A 27,772-nucleotide genomic window follows, 5' to 3' on the forward strand; every position below is an offset into this window, starting at 1 on the left:
AAGTTGAGTATTCTTAAATAAGATCAGCTGGTGCCAATGTATTGGAAAGTAACTGGCACACAAAGTGCAATTGTGGCTCCTTTTTCTTTGTGAAAGAAGAAAAGAGAGAGAAATCGTCTCATTAGCGAAACAATGGCAAGAGACTACTATTTCTTGTTACTTACACTGCTGCTTTCTTTGATAATGATCAACAAGAACCAAATAATAGACTGTGTATGAGAGAACATGTTCTGAACGAGAGTTTGTTTCATTTGTATAACATTTTATTCCATCATAGATGCTGCACTTACAGTTTCATATATGCATTGCAGCAGCAGACACAATAAAAGTAGCAATCAGCAGTGCTTAGTTTGTTGAATGGGTGAAAAATATGCCACTGTCCCAGTTCCACATATCCCCAAAATTTGATTCTGCCAAATTCTGTACTCTCTGAAATCGAATGTTTAATCCAAAGATGAAAGTGAACAAGTTTGATGCAGTATTGCTAATATTGTTTATTACTCATCTTGCTGAATGAAATGCATACCGTGTCCTTTCTGAAAGGTTTGCAGAAGTAATGCACATACACACAGACACACACACACACACACACACACACACACACACACACACACACACACACACACACATGCGCGCAAATGCAAATCACACATACATGACCACTGTCTCTGGCTGCTAGGGCCAGACTGGGAGCAACTGCACATCATGGGAGAAACAACGGTCATGTGTGTGTGTGTGTGTGTGTGTGTGTGTGTGTGTGTGTTTTGTCCACTTTGGAAGAAGACTTTCTGATCGAAAGCTTACGTGTTTAGTAGTCTTTTTGTTGTGCTTGTCTGTGACCTAACATCTCCTGTATACTGTGAATAGCAATGTATCTTTTTTATAATATGGTCATTATTCCAGCCTAGATGTTCTATTGTTTGTTTCCTTTTAAGACCTTATAAAGACAGTTACTGACAATTTCTTTTTTCTTATTGGAGAAAAGTAAAACCATATGGGGGCCAGGATTAGATTGTAAATGAATATGGAATAGAGTATTTTTATTCTCCCTGTATGCAGTGTCACACTTCATTTCTGGCAGCACCACCTTCTCAACACATGACTGTCCCCCACCACCTCACCATAGTCTTCAAGTTATATCCTATAGCACTTCTGTGTGGACAAATAGATGAAGGATGTAGTTTAAAACAGTATAACTAAACTTAACAGTCAAACTGCCCTTTTATAGAGACTGCCATCATTATTTAAACATACTAAACAATATCAAATAAGTCAAAAGAAATTTTTTTTCAAAAGAGCAGAAAATTGTAGTGAAATTCATGAAAGGATTGTTTTAAATTGTTATATCTTAAATCAATAAGTATGTCAGCATTTCCCAGGATTTTCTGGCTTAATTAAGACTAGGTCATGCCACCACAGTGGTCAGACAGTGGACTTGCCTTCGAGCGGACAACGGACCCGAGTCCCATCGGGCCACCAAAATTTGGCTTTTCCTCGATTTCCCTAAATGATTTAAGACAAATTCTGGGATGGTTCCTTTAAAAAAGATGACATTCGGCTGAGAAAGCTAATTTCTGTGGCAGGTCTGATGACACAGTGCTGGTGGAAGCACGAGTATTTCAGAGCACACCATTCATTGCACATTGTTAAACATAGGGCTCTGCTGCAGACAACCCCTGTATGTTCCCATGTTGACAACACTGTTGAATTACAATTTCTGTGGCTCAGGAGCATTGAGATTGGGCAGTGAATCAATAGAAATGTGTCATCTGGTTGAATCATTCATGTTTCGCATTACACCTGCTTGGCGGTTTTGTGCACATACACTGTCAACAGAGTGAATTGGTGCTTGAAAGGTGCACTTTGCTACAGACGTAGGCCAGTGGGAGCAATATTATGCTATGGAGGACATTCACCTGGTCTTCTGTGGGTCCTGTGGTAGTAACTGAAGGCTCCATAACAGCTTTGTTCTGTGTGAACATTATTGTGCACTGTCCGCACCCTGTCCCTAATGAAGGTGACATGTTTCAACAATATGACTTTCAGTGTCACGAGGCCAGAATCAAATTCACCCCTTCTGAATCTGATGGAATACATCTGCGATGCTATCAGATACCAGTTCTGCACCCAGAAACCACTGATCTCCAATTTATGGGAATTACATGACCTGTGCTTAGACATGCGGTGCTGCATAATGCTGGGAACATACCTCACATAATGCTGGGAACATACCTGAAATTTGTTGAACTTGTCCCACACAAAATCACTGCTGTATTGTGTTCCAACAGTGGACAAACACATTATCAAACAGGAGGTCATAGTGTTTTGTCTCATCAGTTTATATATTCAATGCTTGAATGAAAGGTGTGCTCTTTTCCTTTTTTCTGCCATTGCATGTATGTGTAAAGCAGGATGTTCTACCATTTGGGCTTGTTTATATGAAGGCTGTCAGCGTTAACCACCGGCACAGATACTAAATGCTCCTTTTGTGAAGACCTTTTATCTTGAGAACACTTTTAACTTTGTTTCACAAATGGCAGCACAGTTTCAAGAAAGCTTCTTAATTTAATGTAATAGTTAAAATAATACCTTCAGCAAAAGATGTGTGTGTTGGAGTGGGGAAAAAGATTGGAGATGTATGCAGTTTAATTTTTGTAAATTGTTAAGAAGGTTAACAGCTTGGCATGCTAAGATAAATTCAGACATTCTCTAAAAAAAGAGAAAAAGATTAATTTAACAGAATCAGTGAGGTATACAAATATAACAACAGACTTGTAGAACCATTATTTTGTAGGTTAGATTAGATTAGATTCAGCTTTTGTTCCAAGACCCAAAACATGAGATGATTCTCATGGGTGAGTAACATGCCAGAAAGTATAACATAAAAAATATAAAACATTTGAATACCCTGATCGTTTGTCAGGTGATTGTCAAACTAGGTGAATACAATACAAACTGGAACAGCTAATATTTTCAGAATTGATACGCTGTCAGACTCAAACATTGTTATGCACTATTAATAAATTTATCAAACAAAAAGTACATAATCTTGACTGTTATGACAAAGTGCTCTCAGAACTGAAATCTAACAGACATTCTTATTTAAGCTGGCCTAAGAGCCACTGTTAAGATATTCATCTATAGAGTCTTTCAAACTCTGTTTAAACCATGCTTTATCTGATACCAAGTTTTTAATGGTGTCTTTCTTCCACAGATAAATTGTGTTGTAATGCGAGGTTTTAATGAAGATGAAGTGTGCAGTTTTGTGTAGTTAACAAAAGAGAGTAATGTTGACGTAAGATTTATCGAGTACATGCCTTTCAGCGGCAACAAATGGAATGATGGGAAGATGGTCTCATTTAGTGAAATGCTCCAAATAATTAGAAAGCAGTGGCCTAATTTTGATCCTCTTCCCAATGGGCCCAATGATACCTCAAAGGTACGTGCAGTATTACATATGAACATACATTGAAAATAATTTAATGTTTATGACTTACTACCAATCACAAGAATACTTCACATCTGCTGGTGGTATGAGAGATGGACTGGTTTAGTTATATATTTCTCATATCATTCAGTAAGTCTGTCCTGGCCTGGGTTTCTCTGTAGCTTTTCTGCAACTCTCCCCATTTCCTAAACCTTGACAAACCTTTTCTTTCTTCCCTTTTCCTTCCCCTTCATTGTTTCTGCCAGAAGAAGAAGCCACTGGCTCCGAAAGCTTGCACATTTCCGTAACTTTAAGGGGAGTTAGAAGGGGAAAACATTCTTTTTCACTTTTTCGGGTTTTTATCTGATTATAAAATTTGCAATTTTCCAAATAAAATGAGATGTATATTACTTATAAACTTGCGTGGGAAGTATTTTATTTTATTTTCTAAAATATAATCTACACCAGTTGAAAATGTTAAAATTTTTACATGCATTATTTCAAGACCTAATAAAATCGGTAATTTTTTATATACAGGGTAGTCCATTGATCATGACCGGGCCAAATATCTCACGAAATAAGTGTCAAACGAAAAAACTACAAAGAACGAAATTTGTCTAGCTGGAAGGGAGAAACCAGCTGGCGCAATGGTTGGCCTGCTATAAGGCACTGCCATAGCTCAAACTGATATCAACTGTGTTTTTTAAAATAGGAACCCCATTTTTTATTACATATTCGTGTAATACGTAAAGAAATAGGAATGCTTTAGTTGGACCACTTTTTTCGCTTTGTGATAGATGGCGCTGTAATAGTCACAAACATATGGCTCATAATTTTAGACGAACAGTTGGTAACAGGTAGGTTTTTTAAATTAAAATACAGAACGTAGGTACATTTGAACATTTTATTTCGGTTGTTCCAATGTGATACATGTACCTTTGTGAACTTATCATTTCTAAGAACGCATGCTGTTACGGCGTGATTACCTGTGAATACCACATTAATGCAATCAATGCTCAAAATGATGTCTGTCAACCTCAATGCCTTTGGCAATACGAGTAATGACATTCCTCTCAACATTGAGTAGTTCGCCTTCCGTAATGTTCGCACATGCATTGACAATGCACTGACGCATGTTGTCAGGCATTGTCGGTGGATCACAATAGCAAATATCCTTCAACTTTCCCCACAGAAAGAAATCTGGGGACGTCAGATCCGGTGAACGTGCGGGCCATGGTATGGTGCTTTGACGACCAATCCACCTGTCATGAAATATGCTATTCAATACTGCTTCAACCGCACGCAATCTATGTGCCGGACATCCATCATGTTGGAAGTACATCGCCAATCTGTCATGCAGTGAAACATCTTGTAGTAACATTGGTAGAACATTACGCAGGCAATCAGCATACATTGCACCATTTAGATTGCTATCGATAAAATGGGGGCCAATTATCCTTCCTCCCTTAATGCCACACCATACATTAACCTGCCAAGGTCGCTGCTGTTCCACTTGTCACTGCCATTGTAGATTTTCCGTTGGCCAATAGTGCATATTATGGCAGTTTAGGTTACCGCTGTTGGTGAATGATGCTTCATTGCTAAATAGAACGCATGCAAAAAATCTTTCATCATCCTGTAATTTCTCTTGTGCCCTGTGGCAGAACTGTACATGACGTTCAATGTCATCGCCATGCAATTCCTGGTGCATAGAAATACGGTACGGGTGCAATCGATGTTGATGTAGCATTCTCAACACCGACGTTTTTGAGATTCCCAATTCTCGCGCAATTTGTCTGCTACTGATGTGTGGATAAGCTGCCCCAGCAGCTAAAACACCTACTAGGGCATCATCATTTGTTGCAGGTCGTGGTTGGTGTTTCACATGTGGCTGGACACTTCCTGTTTCCTTAAATAATGTAACTATCCGGCGAATGGTCCGGACACTTCGATGATGTCGTCCAGGATACTGAGCAGCATACATAGCACACGCCCCTTGGGATTTTGATCACAATAACCATACATCAACATGATATCGACCTTTTCCGCAATTGGTAAATGGTCCATTTTAACACGGGTAATGTATCACGAAGCAAATACCGTCCGCACTGGCGGAATGTTATGTGATACCACATACTTATATGTTTGTGACTATTACAGCAGCTGGCCAGAGTGACCGAGCAGTGCTAGGCACTACAGTCTGGAAACGCGCGACCGCTACGGTCGCAGGTTCGAATCCTGCCTCGGGCATGGATGTGTGTGATGTCCTTAGGTTAGTTAGGTTTAAGTATTTCTAAGTTCTAGGGGACTGATGACCTCAGAAGTTAAGTCCCATAGTGCTCAGAGCCATTTGAACCATTTTTGACTATTACAGCCCCATCTATCACAAAGCAAAAAAAGTGGTCCAGCTAAAACATTCATATTTCTTTACGTACTACATGAATATGTAATAAAAAATGGGGATTCCTATTTTTAAAAAATGCAGTTGATATGAGTTTTACCTATGGCAGCGCCATCTAGCAGGCCAACCATAGCACCATCTGGTTTCTCCCTTCAAGCTAGACGAATTTTGTTCTTTGTAGTTTTTTCATTTGATGCTTATTTCGTGAGATATTTGGCCCGGTCACTATCAATGGACCACCCTGTAGAAAGCTGAGGATTGCTGTGTTATAAAGGTTAAATTATGTGTTTGTATTGGTAGCACTGTCAAAAATAGTATCGTATCTTTTCATAGTATAAACATGCTTTGTATATCGAAGTGCTAACGTTTTTCCGAGGAAAAGTGACGAATAGACTGGTAAATCTCTCAAAAGGTATGACTCCAAAATGAAGTGTTTTTAAGAAATGTGGGTTTCATGGTAATAAAATTTTGAATAAAGAGAAACATTGTATTCAGCATGTGGTGTGTGAAGTTACAGACAATGAAATACTGGCAAACTCATGAGTATCTAGAGAAACACCCATTAGTGCTTCGAAGATTAAAATAAAACATAGTGATAACACAGTTATCTCAAAACAAAACTCATGTAAACGGTAGGTTAGGTTATATTCTGATACATTTACACATCCTAATAGGGATGTTATGTGAATGTGTGTGCTGTATGTATGTGGAGGGCCAGTTAGTTTCCATGAAGACATTGAGGTATCAAATGGACTAGCCAGGAAACTTATCATTAATTCTGCCAGTTGTAAATATACTCATTCATTTTGGAGTTCTGATAAGTATAAAGATAATTATTTTAAAATAAATATTAGGTGGTCTTATGGATTGAGAGCTATTGGCAAAGGACACACTGCAGCAGAAACAATGTGTGTCGTGATGTATATGCCACGCCCACTTTGTAAAATGGACAAGTATGCAGGATTTATTGGAGCTGCTGTGAAATCAGCTGCATGTGAGTCAATTAAGGGTGCTGCAAATGAAGCTGCTGAAATAAACGATGGTATGATTGACATATCAGTAGCTTTTGGGGCACTTGGTAGAAGTGCAGCTGCAGTTCTAAGAATTCTGTTGCTACAGTGACCAGTGTGGATACTGGAAAGCTAATAGATTTCCAAATTTTAACCAAATATTGTTAAAAGTATAAACCAGGGAATGAAGAAGGGCATATCTGTGACAGAAATTATGAAGGACAACTAGTCGTACGGAGGCCTGTGCAGCTGTTGAAATTTATAATCGATCTGTAAACTAAAGGGGAGTGTGTTACACTAAGTTCTTAGGTTAGACAGACTCAAATAAATATAACAGTGTAGTAGCCACTCAGCCTTATGGTGAGAAGCTTATCACAGAAATGGAATGTGTTGGTCATGTCCAGAAGAGGATGGGTACCAGATTGAGGAAATTGAAACAAAGTTTGAGAGACAAGAAACTTTCAGGTGGTAAGACCATAAGAAGCAGGCTGACAGACAACATGATTGATGAACTACAACAGTATTATGAGATTGCCATTAGAAATAATACTGAGGATTTGTTGAAAATGAAGCAGGCAGTATGGACTACCTTCTTCCAGAGACTGTCAGCTGATGATAAACCAGTACACCATCTTTGCCCTCCTGAATCTCATTCATGGTGCAATTACCGCAATGCCCAGTACTCAAACAGGTCATACAGCCATAAACATTCTATCCCAGCAGCAGTTGTGGATATCATAAAACCTGTTTACAGAGACCTGCAAATCCTGAATTATTGAAGAAGTGTCTGCATTGTCAGACTCAAAATCCCAATGAGTCGTTCAATAATCTTATAGTGTCAGTGTCATCGTAACTGCCGTCTGCGTCACGTCTGCTGTGCAGCGAGCTACGCTAGTTTAAGTATTAACTCTATTTTTCTTACTTGTCACTTCTTCTTTCGTGTGTTTTTGCTTTTAGGAAGCTTTAATTGTCGAGTGCTAGTAATAGCGTTCCATAGATTTTGTGTTTGTTTTGAATACAGTCAGAGAGAGTCCGTTTAGTCAGCCATAGTGCCAGTAGTGCTAGTGTTTGTTTTGAATACAGTCCAGAGACAGGTAGTGCTATTTTCATTGTTTTCTACAGGAAGTATCTAGTAACCACAATTTAGTCAACTATCAGCCGCCTTTAGTGAATTAGCAGTCTAGTTATAAGTTGATTAACTCTCTACAGTAAATTGATTTCTTAGGATGGATAGGATGTGAGACTGCTGTGTACGGACACAGGAGGAGCTGGCCACTGTTCGCGAACAGCTGAACGTGTTGATGGCCGTGGTTAGCCGTCTTCTGGCTGCTGCCTCGGAGTGTAGTGGCAGTGGGGAGTCTGGTGCATTGCATGGTACACCCCAGGTGTTACATGCTTCACCCACTGACCCTGCTGTTGACACATCTTTGCGGGTACCGGGCGCGGTTGGGCCACTCTGTTCGCAAGGGGAGTGGCGGGTTCAGCGGCGTTTATGGCGCACGAGGCGGAGGGTCAGTGTGGAGGCTGGCCGTGTGGCATCGTCCGTTCTGCCTGTGAGTGGACATGTGGCCACTCCTTCAGCAAGGTCCGAGCAGGCACATGGGGGGAGGGGTTTATTAGTTATTGGGAGCTGCAACGTTAGGCGGGTGATGGAGCCCCTTAGGGAAATAGCGGAAAGGTCGGGGAAGAAGGTCGGTGTTCACTCTGTCTGCTTGCCGGGGGTCTCATCCGAGATGTGGAGGAGGCCATGCCGGCAGTGATAGAGAGCACTGGGTGCACCCGACTGCAAATTGTTGCTCATGTCGGCACCAATGACTCCTGCCGTCTGGATTCAGAGGTCATCCTCAGTTCTTACAGGCAGTTAGCAGAGTTGGTGAAGGCGGAAAGCCTCGCGGGGTGGAATCTGAGCTAACTATTTGCAGTATCGTACCCAGAAACGATAGTGGTCCTCTGGTTTGGAGCCGAGTGGAAGGCTTAAACCAAGGGCTCAGACCACTCTGCGGAGATCTGGGGTGCAAATTTCTCGACCTCCGCTATCGGGTGGAGAAATGTAGGGTCCCCCTGAATAGGTCACGTGTGCACTACATGCAGGAAGCAGCTACAAGTGTAGCGGAGTATGTGTGGAGTGCACATGTGGTTTTTTTAGGTTAGAGAATTCCTTCCCTAGGCCCAAAAAGACACCTCCTGAGATGCGGAAAGGTAGGAGTAGACAAAATGCAACAGGGAATAACAATATTAATGTGCTAATAGTAAACTGCAGGAGCGTCTATAGAAAGGTCCCAGAACTGCTCTGATTAATAAACGGTCACAATGCCCACATAGTACTAGGGACAGAAAGTTGGCTGAAACCAAATGTAAACAGTAATGAAATTCTAAACTCAGATTGGAATGTATACCGCAGAGACAGGCTGGACAATGAAGGGGGAGGCATGTTTAAAGCGATAAGAAATGCAATAGTATCGAAGGAAATTGACGGAGATCCGAAATGTGAAATAATTTGGGTGAAGGTCACGGTTAAAGCAGGCTCAGACATGGTAATTGGATGTCTCTATAGGCCCCCTGGCTCAGCAGCTGATGTGGCTGAGCACCTGAAGGATAATTTGGAAAATATTTCGAGTAGATTTGCCCATTATGTTGTAGTTCTGGGTGGAGATTTTATTTGCCGGATATAGACTGGGAGACTCAAACTTTCATAACGGGTGGCAGGGGCAAAGAATCCAGTGAAATTTTTTAAGAGCTTTATCTGAAAACTACCTTGAGCAGTTAAACAGAGAACCGACTCGTGGCGATAACATATTAGACCTTCTAGTGACAAACAGACCTGAACTATTTGAAACAGTTAATGCAGAACAGGGAATCAGCGATCATAAAGCAGTTACTGCATCGATGATTTCAGCCATAAATAGAAATATTAGAAGAGGTACGAAGATTTTTCTGGTTAGCAAAAGTGACAAAAATCAGATTTCAGAGTACCTGACGGCTCAACACAAAAGTTTTGTTTTAAGTACAGATGGTGTTGAGGATCAGTGGACAAAGTTCAAAGTCATCGTACAATATGTGTTAGATGAGTATGTGCCAAGCAAGATCGTAAGTGATGGAAAAGAGCCAGCGTGGTACAACAACCGAGTTAGAAAACTGCTGCGGAAGCAAAGGGAACTTCACAGCAAACATAAACATAGCCAACACCTTGCAGACAAAGAAAAATTACGCAAAGCGAAATGTAATGTGAGGAGGGCCATGAGAGAGGTGTTAAATGAATTCGAAAGTAAAGTTCTATGTACTGACTTGGCAGAAAATCCTAAGAAATTTTGCTCTTATGTCAAAGCGGTAGGTGGATCAAAACAAAATGTCCAGACACTCTGTGACCAAAAAGGTACTGAAACAGAGGATGATGGACTAAAGGCCGAAATACTAAATGTCTTTTTCCAAAGCTGTTTCACAGAGGAAGACTGCACTGTAGTTCCTTCTCTAGATTGTCGCACAGATGACAAAATGGTAGATATTGAAATAGATGACAGAGGGATAGAGAAACAATGAAAATCACTCAAAAGAGGAAAGGCCGCTGGACCTGATGGGATACCAGTTCAATTTTACACAGAGTATGTGAAGGAACTTGCCCCCCTTCTTGCAGCTGTACCGTAGGTCTCTACAAGAGTGTAGCGTTCCAAAGAATTGGAAAAGGGCACAGGTCATCCCCGTTTTCAAGAAGGGACGTCGAACAGATATGCAGAACTATAGACCTATATCTCTAACGTCGATCAGTTGTAGAATTTTAGAACATGTATTATGTTCGAGTATTATGACTTTTCTGTAAACTAAAAATCTACTCTGTAGGAATCAGCATGGGTTTCGAAAAAGACGATCGGGTGAAACCCAGCTCGTGCTATTCGTCCACGGGACTCAGAGGGCCATAGACACGGGTTCCCAGGTAGATGCTGTGTTTCTTGACTTCCGCAAGGCGTTCGATACAGTTCCCCGCAATCGTTTAATGAACAAAGTAAGAGCATATGGACTATCAGACCAATTATGTGATTGGATTGAAGAGTTGCTAGATAACAGAACGCATCATGTCATTCTCAAGGGAGAGAAGTCTTCCGAAGTAAGAGTGATTTCAGGTGTGCTGCGGGGGATTGTCGTAGGACCGTTGCTATTCACAATATACATAAATGACCTTGTGAATGACATCGGAAGTTCACTGAGGCTTTTTGCGGATGATGCTGTGGTATATTGAGATGTTGCAACAGTGAAAAATTGTACTGAAATGCACGATGATCTGCAGCGAATTGATGAATGGTGCAGGGAATGGCAATTGAATCTCAATGTAGACAAGTGTAATGTGCTGCGAATACATAGAAAGAAAGATCCCATATTGTTTAGCTACAATATAGCAGGTCAGCAATTGGAAGCAGTTAATTCCATAAATTATCTGGGAGTATGCATTAGGAGTGATTTAAAATGGAATGATCATATAAAGTTGATCGTCGGTAAATCAGATGCCAGACTGAGATTCAGTGGAAGAATCCTAAGGAAATGCAATCCGAAAACAAAGGAATTAGGTTACAGTACACTTGTTTGCCCACTGTTTGAATACTGCTCAGCAGTGTGGGATCCATACCAGATAGGGTTGATAGAAGAGATAGAGAAGATCCAACAGAGAGCAGCATGCTTCGTTATAGGATCATTTAGTAATCGTGAAAGTGTTACGGAGATGTTAGGTAAACTCCAGTGGAAGACTCTGCAGGAGAGACGCTCAGTAGCTCGGTACGGGTTTTTGTTGAAGTTTCGAAAACATACCTTCACCGAGGAGTCAAGCAGTATATTGCTCCCTCCTACGTATATCTCGCGAAGCGACCATGAGGATAAAATGAGAGAGATTAGAGCCCGCACAGAGGCATACCGACAATCCTTCTTTCCACGAACAATACGAGACTGGAATAGAAGGGAGAACCAATAGAGGTACTCAAGGTACCCTACACCGTCAGCTGGCTTGAGGAGTATGGATGTAGATGTAGATGTAGACAAAAAAATGTTTTTCTCGTAATGAAGGCACTAAAGTGGGGGTCAGTTATGCTGTTATTGCTTTTAATGATGGCAACATTGGTAGCGTGAAAGTGCTACAACATATGGGAATTAATTCTGGAGCAAACTGCATCAGAGAATTTGAATGGATGGGCAAGGTTTGCATTGGTAAAGCAAAGTATGCAGCACAGTTGGCCACTACGGAGTCCAGAAAGAAGAAAACAAGAAAAAACTTAAAAAAGATCAAGAGGATGATATACAGTATGGTGCAGGGTGCTTCTGAGTGACTAAAAATAAAATGATAAGCATATATTGAGTTACAGTCTATTAAAACTTTAAAAACTCTTCCTGAAAATTTACATTTTCTCTTGCATTTTTCCCTAAATCTCAGAAACTACTTCGAGTAGCGAATTCAAATTTTCAGGGAGTAATAACATACGTATCCTGAGTCTTCTTAACTAAAAGAAAAACATAATGTTATGTATAAATAAAATTATTTAGAATAACATACAAAAAAGTACACAAAACTTTAACTGTGTAATTAAAAAATTGTATTTCCAAAAGCAGTGGCGGAAATGCAATTATTGTAAGACTCAGAACATATAGTTTAATGTGCTGTAAAAGTTTCTTGTCAATGGCTACAGTTGTTCCTGAAATACGGGGAAGTTAAGTCACTAAATTTAACATTGTCAGGATAGGGCGTTCAAACTCCCCTTAATGCACGTTTTCTCCTTCCTCCACTTGGTAAGCGACACATTTATAGTATTTTCACAACAGCAGTAGCTATTTTCTTACAATTTCTTTTTGCCGGCATACCATGTCCCGGGCTTCAAGGGATGTGTGGGATTTATTACCTCAATGAGTGAACAATTCTGTGGCACTTGCAACCGTTTACGGATAACAGCTGATGGCAATTTGGAGGTGTGTCTCTTTGGGAATTCAGAGATATCTCTCAGGTGAGTGATGAAACATAGAATAATCATGTCCAAGTGAAAATTCATGTGAGGAAACCATAAAATTACTAGAAGACTGACAGACTGATCAGTATTTTACCTTCAGGAGGTGAAATTCCAAAACTTCTTATAGACACATTCGTTCCTCTTGTCCTCACATTAGTCGTGGAGTCCGAGTGACCTTTCAGACCTTCAGAAACTTATCCCTCTTTCCTCTCTCATGAAGAAACTGATAGTTCCAAATGCTGAGTATAGAATAATACTTTTAAACTGTTTGCCATGCACATTAGGTATGTGGTTGGTATATGGAAGAGATAAACTGCAGTTAAATCCAGCAGGTATGAAATGAGTAATCTTTTCTTGAAGTTTTCAGCTTGCACCCTCCTCCCTCCCAGACATACAAACCAGATACCTCTAGCTAAATAATTTGTGAGTATATATAATTTGCCTCTGTCAACATCATGTTACACTAACCTATTTGTGAGATTAAATTAAAGGAAAGTAATCAGGACTGGAAATTATGTAAAGACATTTTTAGCTATGTCCCTAGGTTGTAATAAAGTTAACACAGTATTTCTGTCCATGTGATGGTAACTATGATTCGCCAGCCACCGTTGCCAAGCGGTTCTAGGCGCTTCAGTCCAGAACCGCGCGACTGCTACGGTCGCAGGTTTGAATCCTGCCTTGGCTCAGATGTTAAGTCCCATAGTGCCCAGAGCCATTTGAACTGTGATTCATGATTATCAGAGTCTATATGTTCCAAATAAAAATTGGAACTTCCTGTGTATAAATGTACAAATTATTAGACAATGGGACCAACAACTGACACTTTTAAATTGATGACTAGACTAAGAGATTAATAATAGGAAAAAAACTGCAAGATACTTTGGCGATAAGTTTGTTTCAGGACAAGGTACGAGGGGTGGGGGGGTGAGAAGAATCAGGTCTCTCTTTGTGAGCATAACAGAAATCCTTTATCAACCCAAGGTAAAATAGGATATAAAAATACAGGGTCAAACAATTAAGTATCTTAAAAACCAAATGACTAATAAAATTGAAAGCTAAGAAAAGTAAGTTCGTAGTAAGTAGGGTGAAACACAGGGGGCTGCAACATATTGCCATTGTTGTTTGACTTGTCTATCAAAGAAAAAAGAAATGGATCAAAACAAAATAAAAGTGAGAATGGAAATGTATCAGAAGCAGATAGGAATAAGCAAGGAACATATTCTTTAATAAATAAAAAAAAAAAAAAAAACTGACATGTGAGGCAGATGTTCCTACAATTTTATGTTCAAAGCACAGCAGTCTGTGAAAGCAAAATATTTATGACATTGAAAAAAGAAAATCAGTGAGTGAAAAGTGTGTGTAGGTGAATTGTGGTGAAAGACTGGATATTGGAACTTCTGTTAGGCTGCCCAGTATTAGTTAACTTGGTAGTAAAGGAGCAAGTTTGCAAGGGCAGATAACTGTTTGACTACGTAAAATAGAGTGGGAGTATGGAAAAGATAGTCCAAGATAGGATGAAAAAGATAACAGCAACTTAAAAAATGAATTGATAAGTTACCATGAACCCCATTCCAATCTAGTGAATGCAGTGGTTGACAATATCTTGTGACATTCGCCTATAAGGCTCAAACAATAATTGCTAAATAAAAATACAAAATGTTGACAAGACTGTATCTAAGCTGTCACTCTCTTTTGAAACAAGGGTGTTTAAACCAACAAACACGCAGGAAAGCAGGGACAACTCGCACACTAGAGAAGGATGGGCAGTATCATTGAAGGAGTGAGCATAAACCGTGTGGAATATGTGTGGTACAAGAAATGATAGTAAGAAAAAAAAGGAAGAAGAAGAAGAAGAGGAAAAATGTTGATCTGGAAACAAGGGAATAAAAATTTGCCACGTGAAGAGACAATATGGTACTGTGCTGATGAGTGTGTACAAGTGGTGATATACAATATACATTGATAAAGGAACTCTGCATTGGGCCCAGAAGACCACACAATGCTCTTCGAGAGATGTTCTCTACTATATATCTATGGAGAGTTAAGGGGTCAGTATACAACTCTCCAGGCTGTTATCAACTTTCAGAAGTTGAAGACACTACTTCTCACTTGAGTAGCTCCTCAGCTGGAACTACAAGCAGTGTGTACCCTATTCCAGTCTGTCCACCGAGCAGAATTTCCCGGCTCTACAAGGAATTGAACCTGATCCCTTTCTATGGCACGCCTGTGGCATACTGACTGCATAGCTGTGGCAAGAGTCATAATATACACTTGTGAACAATTGAGTTATAACTATTCTGTTTATTGGGGAGAGAGTATGTATATTGCCACCGTGAATGAAATAGTTTAGTGTATCGTAACTGGAATGTATTCAGACCTCGTACTTGTGTGAGAACGCAGTGTCTTAGACACTTGTAGTGTTTGTCTTAGCATGAACTAACCGGTGAGCCTTACTTTCTAGTATTTTTAATTATATATCATTACTGGTGCCTCTGGCACTTTTGTGTTGCAATAGCTTGCAATAGCAAACATTGAGTCAACCATGGTTTTTGGATTAGAAGTAGAGGTCAGCTGGGTTGACATTGGGAATAGAGTGATGGGAAGTGGACAATAATCAGTTATATCGAAGGGTGCATTATTTGATATGTTAAGGTTAATTACAAAATGTGGAGTGGAGAATTTTTCACGTTGAGCAGAAGTAAGTTTACAGGACCAGATGTCAAATTACACATGATCAGTGTGAATCCCTATAGTCAGCATGAACACTGGCACACAGAATATTTTTTAGGTAGCCTTGCTGTATATAAAAAATCAGATTTGTGCTGAACTGTCATGAACAAACTGTCACTTCTCTGGAATAAATAGACTCTGATTTGTTAATTACATCTGTGTAAATGAAAAATATAGGAAAAGGTAGAATGCTGCTTACTGTAGAGGAGACATGTTACATTGTAGACAGGCACAATTAAAAAGGCACTTACACAAAGGTTTCGGCCACAGCCTTTATCAGCAAAAGAGATACAGAGAAACACACACATTCATACACACAGACAAGCACATGTCACACACATATGACTGCCAACTCCAGCAGCTTGCCTCTAGCTGCTGGACTTGGCAGTTTTTTTTTTCTCTGTGTGTGTGTGCGTGCATGCGTGCACACGCGGTGTGCTTGCTTGCGTGTTGTGCCTGTGTGCAACTTTGTTTTCTTTACGGTAAATAGTGATCTATCTTTCCCTGCACTGTTGATATTCCTACCTGGAATTTCCATTGTTTAATCAGTGTAAATAAGAAGGACACAGTTACATATATTCTGTCACTTGAAGACTAATACATGAAGTCAGTGGACATTATTTTTTATTGCAGAGGATCTTTGTCACCACTAATTATTAATTTTGTGTGCCAGTTAATTAGACATGGTTTCATCCTTTCCTGGATGTGCCCTTTTTGTTAAATCTTCCTTCAAAAGATCTGATTTACTTCAAGTTAATAAACCTGAGTATTCTGAAAAAGGAGGTGCAGCTTGCAGCTGCAGTGTGACAGTTGATCACAGGGTGATTTTATCACTGCCATATCCTGGGTACCCATGGCTCGAGACACTTATTCTATAAAGGTGTGTAGTCATTGGGCTTTCTTGTACCACAGCGTCAAAGGTGTAATGTGAGCAGATTTATTCAAGGAAAATACTACCACAATCAGCAGAGTGAACTGCTATGGGCAACAGGATATCATTGACTGGGGTTACCACTGACTAGCATGGCTTTAGCAGTGAACAGGTGGGCCACAATGTAGCAAATGACTCACCAACTCAGTGACAGTCAATAAACAGTAACCATTCATGCCACTGGGAACTGTCACCTCTTTGTGGGATACAAAGATGCAATCTGCACACTGCTCGTCGCAGTTACAAAGATTAGCATTGGTTCGGAACAGCACCAGGGGATGCTCGAAGCATGCAGGAAGGTCGTCTGTCTGATGATTTGCGGTACATATTGCCAAGGGGGCAGGGTGCAAAATAAGGAGTGATCAAAAAACTTCCATTTGAAGGCTGCTTAGTTCAGATCAGTATGCCACACACACACACACACACACACACACACACACACACACATATCCATCCGCACATATAGCCTGCTTGTGTCTGTATATGTGCGGATGGATATATGTGTGTGTGTGTGTGTGTGTGTGTGTGTGTGTGTGTGTGTGTGTGTGTGCGAGTGTATACCTGTCCTTCCCACCCCCCACCCCCCCCTAAGGTAAGTCTTTCCACCCCCAGGTTTGGAATGACTCCTTAACCTCTCTCTTAAAACCCACATCCTTTTGTCTTTCCCTCTCCTTCCCTCTTTCCTGATGAAGCAACTGTGGGTTGCGAAAGCTTGAATTTTGTGTGTGTGTTTGTTTGTGTGTCTATCAACATACCAATGCTTTCGTTTGGTATGTTACATCATCTTTGTTTTTAGATATATTTTTCCCATTTGGAATGTTTCCCTGTATTATATTATATATCAGTGCTTTCCCCTCCCACCACTATCCTGCAGACCTTGTCCACAAACAGATCTCCCAAGCAATACATTCCTCCCCACCCAACAACAATGTTACAACCCCCAGACCACACAGAAGCATCCCCCTTGTCACCCAATATTATCCTGGCCCAAATACATCAACTAATTACTCCGCCACGGATATGAATTTTCAAGTCAAGCCCTGAAATGAGATCATCCCTTGACAATATTCTCCCCACACCACACAGAGTTGCCTTTTGCCGACCCCCTAACCTCTGTAACTTCCTTGTCAAACCCTACAATATTCCCAGACCACCTTCTCTACCCAGCGGTTCCTACCCCTGTAACCGACCCCGATGCAAAACCTGCCCCTTGCATCACCCCACAACCAACTACTCCAGCCCCGCTACTGGTAAAACATACACAACTCAAGGCAGGCCCACATGTGAGACAACACGTCATTTATCAGCTGACATGCCTGCACTGCACAGCCTTTTACATTGGTATGACGACAACTAAACTGGCTGAGCGCATGAATGGGCACAGACGAACTGTCCGCCTAGGAGATGTCCAATACCCAGTAGTGGAGCATGCCCTCCAGCATAATTCTAGGGACCTAGGAACCTGCTACACCATATGTGCCATTTGGCTTCTCCCACCCAACACCAGTACCTCGGAACTGCGGAGATGGGAACTTGCACTCCAACACATCCTTTCATCCCGCCATCCCCCTAGACTGAACCTATGTTAACCAACCTCACTCCCATTTTGCTCTTTAGTCTTCTCCTCTTTCCCTTTCCTCTTTAGCCATTCATGCATCTTTTCATCCAACATAGTTGCGTTTATCTTTATACTATGTACCTCTTTACTTCTGTATTCATCCTCCTTGGTTTGAAGCTGGCACAGTAATTACAGTAGAATATCTTTGGCTTCCCTCTGACATCCATGCCTCCGTCTTTGCTACCCTCCCTGTTTACCTTTCACCTGTTGCTTCATAACCTGGATTGTGAATAACTGAATCCACTTTCCCTTCTTCCCCTTTTTTCCCCTCTCTCCTCCCTGATGAAGGAACGAAGTTCCGAAAGCTAGGATACGTCAATTTTCTGTTCTGTTTTGTGTATCTATCGGCTGTACTGAGCTGAGGTAAGTACTGGCCAGGCCCTCTATCTCTTTGTTAGTATTTGTTTCATATATATAAACACACACACACACACACACACACACACACACACACACACACACACACACACACACACACACACACACACACGCACGCACGCACGCACACACACACAGACAGGGTGATGCGTATTATCATTTAAAAGCCTCCAAAGCACTGTATATGACCCTGAGACAAGTAATTTAATACAAGACACATGGGATCACAAATGTTGGATACGATACAAATGTTGGGAAATGTGTCAAAAGCGAATGACAAATGTCACCAGATGATGTACCTTGCCATGCTTGCAGTGGTTGAGCCTCTCGGCCTGTCACACTTGATCATCCCAACCCAAGTCAAGTATTCATATCATTGTGGCTACGGACACACGTGTGCGACTTTAGTGATGGTGTTCAGGATTTGAGTCTTGCATCTGGCAGGCAGTATTCTTTCATTGTGTTAAACAATTATGTACTTATATTGAAGTTTATTATTTTATTTACCGGCCTTGCAGTTTCCTTGATTTCTTGCAAAGTACAGTACAATGAAAACCTACCATATTCCCTAACAAGTAGATGAGTATAAACTTCAGAATAGCATCATTGCCATTAAATGACCTATGTTTTCTTTACTAACTAATGTCTGTAAACAAAAAGAGAAGGGACAGAAGCAAAGAACACAAAATCAGAACTGCTTTTGCTTGATTACAGCAGGGACAATAATTTTGTAACATCTACATTTACAACAGATCATATTTACAAAATGTTTTCGAAATTTGCTCTCTTTGCTCAAATGAAAGTATTGCACTGCTCAATCATTCCTTTACACTCAGCCCCAACTGCTGCACATGCTGTGGGGTATGTCATCTGGTTACATCATATGTTCAGTGTTTCTCACCAATTTTTGGGGTATTTTGAAATGTACAAAAAGGCAAATGCAGAAAGTTATCACATTTTGCTGCACATTACCTGTGTCACAGAAAAATAATGTATACAAATCTTCTCAGATTTGCCACTGAATAACTTTGTGCAAGCCTCACAATATTTCACCAACACAACTGTTCGTCATCTTCAGGTAGTGGTGGGTCCTGTCATCACTGCTGCAAGATGTGACTGGTGATATTCGCACAGCAGAATTGAAATTTGTCAGGCTAGAAGCAGGAGTACGACTGTGTGGACAGGCACTCCCAGTTGGATGGAAATGCCATTCATAGTAGCCTTCTGCTTATGTGTTGTGGGCAATGACTACACTTCTGGACACTCGTGTGGTTAAAAGCTGAATTAACTCTCTGCAAGGTGCTGCATCAGGTCATACATCTGGTTTCTACTGTGTTAATTTCATAGCAGTCAGTGCTGGATTCTGGGCAGTCCTTAGTCAAAATTCCATATTCCTGTTGGTAAGATTGCCCACCGCATGGACACATGCCTCATTCTTAAAAACACAATCCTAGAGTGATGATGCTGAGGATAAAATTTCAGTCCTCTTGGGAAACGTGTGGTGCCCTGTATTCAGGCAGTGCTCTGCTACCACTAATTTACTGGGTGGCATTTTTGTCAGCGCTGTTGAACACAGTGTTCTTGCACAATGTGAGGTGTCTGCCCTATATAAGATTTCCCATAATGGCATCAGATCTTATATATGATCTGTGTTTTCTAAGGTCAAGATTGTCTTTAACTGAACCCAAACAATTCCTTAGTTTTGCTGGTAGACGAAAAACACACTTGATTCTGTTTCTCTTAGCGATTCTTTCTATTTTTGAAAACATGCCACTGAAATATGGTAGGAAAGCCATTTGCAGTGCTTGTCTAAGTATCTTCATTTACATCCCTACACTGAACTTGCTTTGCTCAGAACACATTGCAAATCTGTTTACAAGAATAAACATTCTGCTGGAACACTGTTCTTAGGTGTTACAGTTCACCAGGCAGACTGTCGGTATCTGAGATCACGTGTGTTCTATGTGCCAGGGAGTGTAAGACACTACCACATTGTGCAGGGTGATGGCAACTTTTGGACCGCAAATATAACTCTGCATGTATCAGTTTGCAGTAGAGACTATGCCCCAGTGTTCTGTCAGCTTTTCTTCTAACCGTGACATCCAGGAATGGTAAGCTACTATCTTATTGTACTTCCACAGTGAACTGAATATTCAGATGGAGCGAGTGCAAATGCTGCAGGAACATAGGTAGTGTCTGTATTATGTGGCCCACACCACAAATGTCTCTTCAGCATTCTGCCAGAAGCAGGAATGTTGGATATTTACTAAGGGAAATAGAGGATCTCCCATGGGAGCACTGTCCACTTGATCAAAGTAGTTGGTGTTACATAAGAAATAGGATGAGGTATGCACATGTTTAAACAGCACCACAATTTCTTTCTCAAACTTGCTGCTAATAACCTCTAATGAGGGCTGCAGGGGCACTTTTGTAAGTAATGATATAACATTTAAGCTAACTAAAAGATCTGAAAGTTCTAGTTTAAGCATCTTCAGGTATTCTATGAAATCCTCTGAATTCTAAATATGATGGTCATAGTCCTTCACATGATAAATTTCAAAGCTGTCACGTGGAAATTGCCAGTTGCATCTTGCAGCAGTTATAGTGGAAATCACCACCACCAGAAGATGCCAAAATGTTGTGTCACTGAAATATTGAGGGAGGGACTTGCATAATGTTATCTGGTGGGGAACCCAAAGTGTTTTTGCAACAGATCTATCAGGCAAGCCTGAAAATTCACATATACTCCAAGCAGTAAGTACCTGTTGTAAAATGGTCACATTAGTGAGCTTGGCAATTAATTAACAGTTTATCAATAAATTTGGCGTCATTTTGCAAGAAATTGTGCTATGTTCCACTACTCCCTCTTCAACAAAACTAATGTCAGTTTCTGCTCCACCTCTTCAGCCCGAGATCCTATGTATACTCTTGAGCATTTGTGTAAGATACCTGTTTATTTATAAAAATAAAAGTAACTTCTATCATGACTTTCCCATTTTGTCCAGTGGGTTTGTTATCCTGCTGTTGCCTACTGCAGACTACAAGATTACTGTTGAAGATATCTGCAAAGTTTTTCTTCCTTTTTAGTGTACCAACATTTCACTGTGTGGTAATTGCCTGGTACTGTTTAACGGGTGTTTTAACTGTTGTTTCAGAGATGCAATACGAAGCAAATGCAGTGAGGATGACTTGCTTGCCATGATTGGGGCAGCAGTGAGAAGAAAGAAGAAACAACATGCAGGTAAGATACATTACAGCAAATGTAACTCTATAGATAGAAAGAAAATTTCTGCTTAACAAGTCATAGCAAACATAAGAGCAAAATAGAATGAAAAACAACAGTGATAGAACCTGTGTTTTTTGTGTAAAATTGGATTTAATTTTTTATTTAGTATTCATTCTGATTAATGCCCATTGGTCAACAGTACATTTCAGCCCTAGAATTTGGTTCTGCAAGGTCCACCAGATAACCATATATGGCTGTTGTAACTCCTTTATTGGACTTCAGAAGTTTTCCAGCAACAAATCTTTTTTTCTTTCTTTCTTTCTTTCTTTTTTTTTCTTTTTTAAAAAAAAGCTAAAATGCAGAAAACATCATAAAGGAAACACTCACAGAAAAGCATCAGTGTCCTTGAAATAATGGAAACTCCAGTAGGAATATCAACAATGTTGGAAAAGACAGATTACTACTTACTGATGAAGGCTGTGGCTGAAAGCTTTATGTAAGTGTCTTTTAATTCTGCCCATCTGCAGCCTAAGGTATCTTCTTTATGGTCTTTTCCTTCATTATTCATTAGTGTTCTTTGTTTTTATTGCTGTTTAGCAAGCATCGTGTGGTATATAAGGGATGTGAATAGCATCAGATGTTGAATATCACTCTGGAGGATATGAAGGTGCTGCATATTGGTGTAGACAGCATTATCTGATGAGAGTTTGAAAGAAACCTCATTGTGGATGTCCATTTGGTCGCCTGGTTAAACCTTGCAACATTTGTATTTGAGTATTTGGATCTGACAGTGGCCTGATGTTGGAAAGTAAGGGCATACTCATCATCAATGTTCCAGTTGACTACATCAGACCACTACAAGGGAGCATCACTGTGTAGTGTACTGAGTACATTGTAACCTGTTCACGACTGTGACTGCCATCTGAGAACAAGTACAGTAAACTCTCGTGCAGCTACACTTTTGGCTAGCTAGATTGACACTTGACAAGTTTCAATTTGCGTGCACCTGGAGCCAAGCATTTGCTGGTGTTTTTTTGGCAATCTACTGCTAATCAGTGCACTGGTGAGTGTCAAAAGTCCAAGTATTGTCAATTCGTGCGTGTGTTGGTTGAAGCTCTAGTGTGTTTCTTATTCGTATTGCATGGTTTCATGCCACTGCCATCTATTGGAACTCCTTGTAAGTACAGTACATACAGTATTGTTCTATGCAGCGCAACATAGCCCTGTCGAAACTGACAATTAGAGCGCGCCGCCTAACACTTTCCACTTGTTGTCGGTGCATCAAAGCTGAGTGTTTAACAGTGAACATACAACACCCTGTTGTGTTGCCACGTGGCCTTGAGTAGAACAGAGGAAATGGCATAGATGTATCGAATGCTTTCATTTGATGGCTGCCACAGCCTGGTTTCAAAAGTCAAAAGTTTGTCTAGTGCATCTCGAGTGTTGTCAAGTTGTGCATCTGTGTGTTTCTGATTTGAGGTTTTGTGCTCCCACTATGTGCCTTAAAGTGTCCAGAGATAAAAGGGGCCAAAAACCATAAAGGACTCAGTCGAGTGTCTGTAAAAAGAACACTGAACGTGACTACGGGCACGAAACATAAAACGAATGTGATCTTGTTGGAAAAAGAGCTTCACACTTTACAGAGAATTGATGCTGGTGAGCCACCCACAAAAGTTGCTGCAGAGTAGGAGTACAATTACTGATCGGGAGACAAATCGATCAGGAACTGAAAAATTTTGTTCCATCCAAGCATTGGGCAGTGCAGTGAAATCTTGAAATAACAGTGAGAAAAGGTGCACATCCTCAGTTAGAAGAGGCATTATTTTTGTGGCACGAATAAATAAGAGCCAAAGGTGTGTCAGTTTCAGGTCCTCTACTTTGTCAAAATGAGCTGATGAGCTGATTGAAGGAAAGAAGCAAGAATTCCTTGGAAATAATGGCCGGCAGGATCGTTTCAAGAAGCGGCATGGCATTCATGAAATTGCCATCAGTGCCAAATCATTATCTGGGGATGAAGCTGCTATGCTGATTTTAAGAAGAAACTGCACGCAATCATTGACAAAGGATGTTATACTGGCAATCAACTTTACAAATGTGATGAAACTGGGTTGAATTACAAAATGCTGCCAACGAAAACCCTTGCCTCTAAAGAAGAAGAAATGGCTTCCGGATACAAAAATATCAAAGAAAGATTTACTGTCCTCGCTTGCAGTAATGCCACTGGCAATCATAAACTGTGTCTTACTTTAATTGGCAAATCCAAAACACCAAGAGCATTTAGACACCAACCAACCAGCTTTGCCACTGAGGTACACGAATCAGTCTTAAGGCACGTATGAACAGTGCCATCATCAGAGAGTGGTTCCAGGCAGAGTTTGTTCCAGCTGTAGTAAATTACATGGCAGGAAATGGACTTCCTTGAAAAGCGCTACTTCTTGTGGACAATGCTCCTTATCACCCAGGTGATCTGCAAGATGGGGATATCAAAGTTGTATTTCTCCCACAAAATGTCACATCTCTATGTCAACCGATGGACCAAGGTATTCTTGAGGCGATGGAAAAACATTACAGACGCAAGATGCTGGAATACTTAATAGGTGTGATTGATGCTGCAGATGATTTTGTGGAAGTTCTTAAAAAATCGATGTTTTAAGTGTCATTCATTGATTGCTGAAGCTTGGAGTCTAATTCCTCCACTTCCTCTTGTTAGGTCTTGGAAAAAACTCTTAGATCGTAAGGCAACCTAAGTGGTGGGAAGGAGGAGGCAACACCGAATCTCAAGCTGACATAATTTTGGTGAATTTACTGGAGAAGCTGGTTGTAAAGACACACACTTCGAAGACATTGAAGAGTGGATGGAAAATGGCATTTTTTCATGTGCCTGAGGATGAAATCGTCCAAATTGTGACTGATCATAAAGTGTCAGAAGACTATGTTTCTGATGATGAATCAGAGAAAAATATTCCTCACACATTCTGTTACGAAGTGATCCAAACTGCCCTGGAGTACATCAGCCAATAGGAGGAGACGATTTATCCTGAAATAGTTTGATTTCAACGTTGGAGATGTATTGTTGCAAAAATAGTTTCTCAAGCAAAAAAACAAAAAAAAAAAAAAAAAGACATTTGTGACTTCGTTACCAAAAAATAAACTCTAATGAAGCATCCTAGAACTTCTATGTCCATAACTTAAAAAGTTTTTTTTTTTTTACTTTTCTTAAAAGTTCCTCTAGACAGACTTTTCGTTCCTTTGAGTTATCTCTAGATTTGTTTCATAATTTTGTTCAGTAGTTTATTTTTTATTCAAAAGAGTAGGTAATAAAATTAAAACTCCTGTTTTTCCTACTGCCAAATAAGGGAGATTTTTTCTGTAAGAATGCAAAATAAACGAGCTTTGTTATACAGCATTTAAAAACTTTGAGTTTTCAATCATAGTTTGGTGCCTTTTTAACATGTCAACACAATTTTTTCAGTAAAAAAGTGCAGGGTTATTTGCAACCGTATCAGTAACGTTTTACATACCCTACGCACGTTTTACGATTGTATTTCGCAATATTGATGTAATTTGGAGTGTTCACATGTGAAAAAAGGGGGACTTTGATTTATCTGAAATTTTCGTTATTGGAACTGGCCGCCATCCCGATCATTTCGGATAAACAGGAGTTCACTGTAATAGACTCCTTGCAACATGCTGTGTCATACAGCTAGGAGCAGCCAGACTATGGAATTGCCGTCCTGCGCATAGGCTGCCATTAACACCCAAGCAAATGACTGCATGTGAAGTGGTGCCACGATCGAGAAGTACGGACTGCTAATGAATGGCGTCACATTATGTTCACTAATGAGTCTCCCAGTCCTGCACTGCTCCAAATGACTATCGTGGAGAAGTTTGACCGTGACCAGGGGAGATGGGGAGAGGTCCCATTCTTCCACATTTGGGGGGGGGGGGGGGTCACAAAGCAGTCCCATGGTGTGGGGAGCCATTGGGTATGACTTCAGGTCACGGCTTGTAATGGCCGAGGGAACTCTGATCGTACAGCAGTGTGTAATAGTATTGTGGTGCTATTTTTCAACAGGCCACTGCTTGTCCACATGTAGTATGTGTCTCTTTAAATTGTCTGTGTGATGTTGATATACTCCTGTGGCCAGCAAAATCCCCATATCTGTCCCCGATAGAACATTATGGGACCAACATGGACGTCAACTCCATCCCACTGCCTGTATCCACGATTGCAATGTCCAGTTACAACAGTTGTGGATCACCTTTCTGAGGAGGGTATGCAGCAGCTTTACGACATCCTCCCGCACTGTCCAGACAAGACAGGGTGCATTGCTGTATTGATAAGTGGGCTCAAACTGATAAGTTCTGTGTAAATTTGACTCTGTTTTGTTATGACTGAAATAACATTACATACGCTCTAAATTCGCTATGTTTCAATTTGTTTTCTCCCCACCTTCTGAGTGTCTCACTTTTTTTCAAGCAGTGTAATTTAAGACAGACATAAGAATATGAAAATGGGATGGCATATCACATTGCTATTCAACTATGCCCCTAAGAAAATTGTAAGATAATGGAGAAGAGCAGTTGCACTATTACACTGACTAGAACGTAAACTTAAAGATAGAATTATATTGTGTAACCTACACCGATGGCATAATACTAATTGACAAAAACATCACTGATGTGCTAAAGCAATTTGAAATATTAAGGGAGCAAGCTAGGAAAATTAGACTACTAATTTCACATGGAGAAAAAATTCTTAGCTGATACCAAAATGGCACTGGGTGAAGTTATATAGGCAATGACATAGTATTCGGTGTTAAAGAGTTTAAATAGTTAGGTGAAAAAGACCACTGAACATCATAATGAAAAGAAGGCCATAGAATCCAGACTTCAGAAAATACAAACTGTCTCTCAGTTAACTAAAAGTATTTTTCCTGGAACTCTAAAATCTAACATTGTACAACAGTGATCAAATTAGAATTTCTTTATGCATGAGAGAGACTCTTTGTCCAACACAAGACATGAAAACAGCAAGAATGTAAAATTGTAGTAAAAATCTTAGGTCCAAGAATAAAAGATGGAATACATCACACAGAACCCAGTGTGAAATCTCCAGGCAAAATCCTAAAAACTCTTGTTACAATGTGTCTCCAAAGAATCCAACTTGTGGGACATACAGAAAGAATGTATCCAAACAGGCAGCTCATTGGATTCCCACATACTTGAAAAATAAGATCCAACTGATGAAAACAAACAGGAAGAGACCTTAAGAAATTGGAATCACCACATTTACAGTATTCTGATGTAGTGATGAGTCACACAGAGTGCAGTTTCACAGTAGCTTGATCGATGCTTGTACTTGTGTGTGTAGTATATGCAAGTGTGTACAGCGTCTCTTCTGGTGTACACACAATATGCTAATTTAGTGGCCGAGCAGTAAACCGGATCCCTACTCAGTTCCAGTGTGCTGTGCTAATTATTCTTCTTCACTTGACATTTATGCTTGGAGCTGCAAGAGAGGCCATTTTCCAGATAATGCCACAAAAACAACAAATTCTCAGATATCAGTTTAACTTACACTCTTCAACATCATAGACAACATTTCACATTAATATGTTGCAGAACACTAGATTAGTGTTAAAATTGCCAGAGTAAACATTGTTCTCCATGTGACAGATTGTCACCCGACGTCCAAAATCGATAAATTTTATATCTCTGCACAGACAAGCAGCTGGTTGCTCATTGTCATCTGTGGTGCTAATCAATGGGTTGAGCTCGTTGCTGGCACAGCGCCACCACAGAGTAAGTGGCCCCTCATCCCAGCAGGTGGCGATGTTTTAACACCCGTATAGCTCCCCAGACTTACCGCGTCTGTGGATAACTCCGTCTCTGCACAGAACTTCACACATTTCCCACACAGTGGGCCCTCGTGTCTTTTACACACAATAAATCTTCAAACTTATTTCATTGGCTAAGTTAAATTTCGAGTGTGACATGCTATTTCATAAAAAATAGCAAACGGTAGACATGGATGTTATTGTGACTCTTTCCTAAGGCAACATTTGTGTAT

The 27,772-nt window shown here is 40.3% G+C and overlaps 1 pseudogene; it reads left to right on the forward strand.

The window, feature by feature from the left end:
- LOC124776176 overlaps positions 1-27,772 on the forward strand; it is a 54,607-nt pseudogene that overhangs the window by 20,546 nt on the left and 6,289 nt on the right.

The sequence above is a fragment of the Schistocerca piceifrons genome, chromosome 2 (genome assembly GCF_021461385.2).
Source record: "Schistocerca piceifrons isolate TAMUIC-IGC-003096 chromosome 2, iqSchPice1.1, whole genome shotgun sequence".
Taxonomy (NCBI): domain Eukaryota; kingdom Metazoa; phylum Arthropoda; class Insecta; order Orthoptera; family Acrididae; genus Schistocerca; species Schistocerca piceifrons.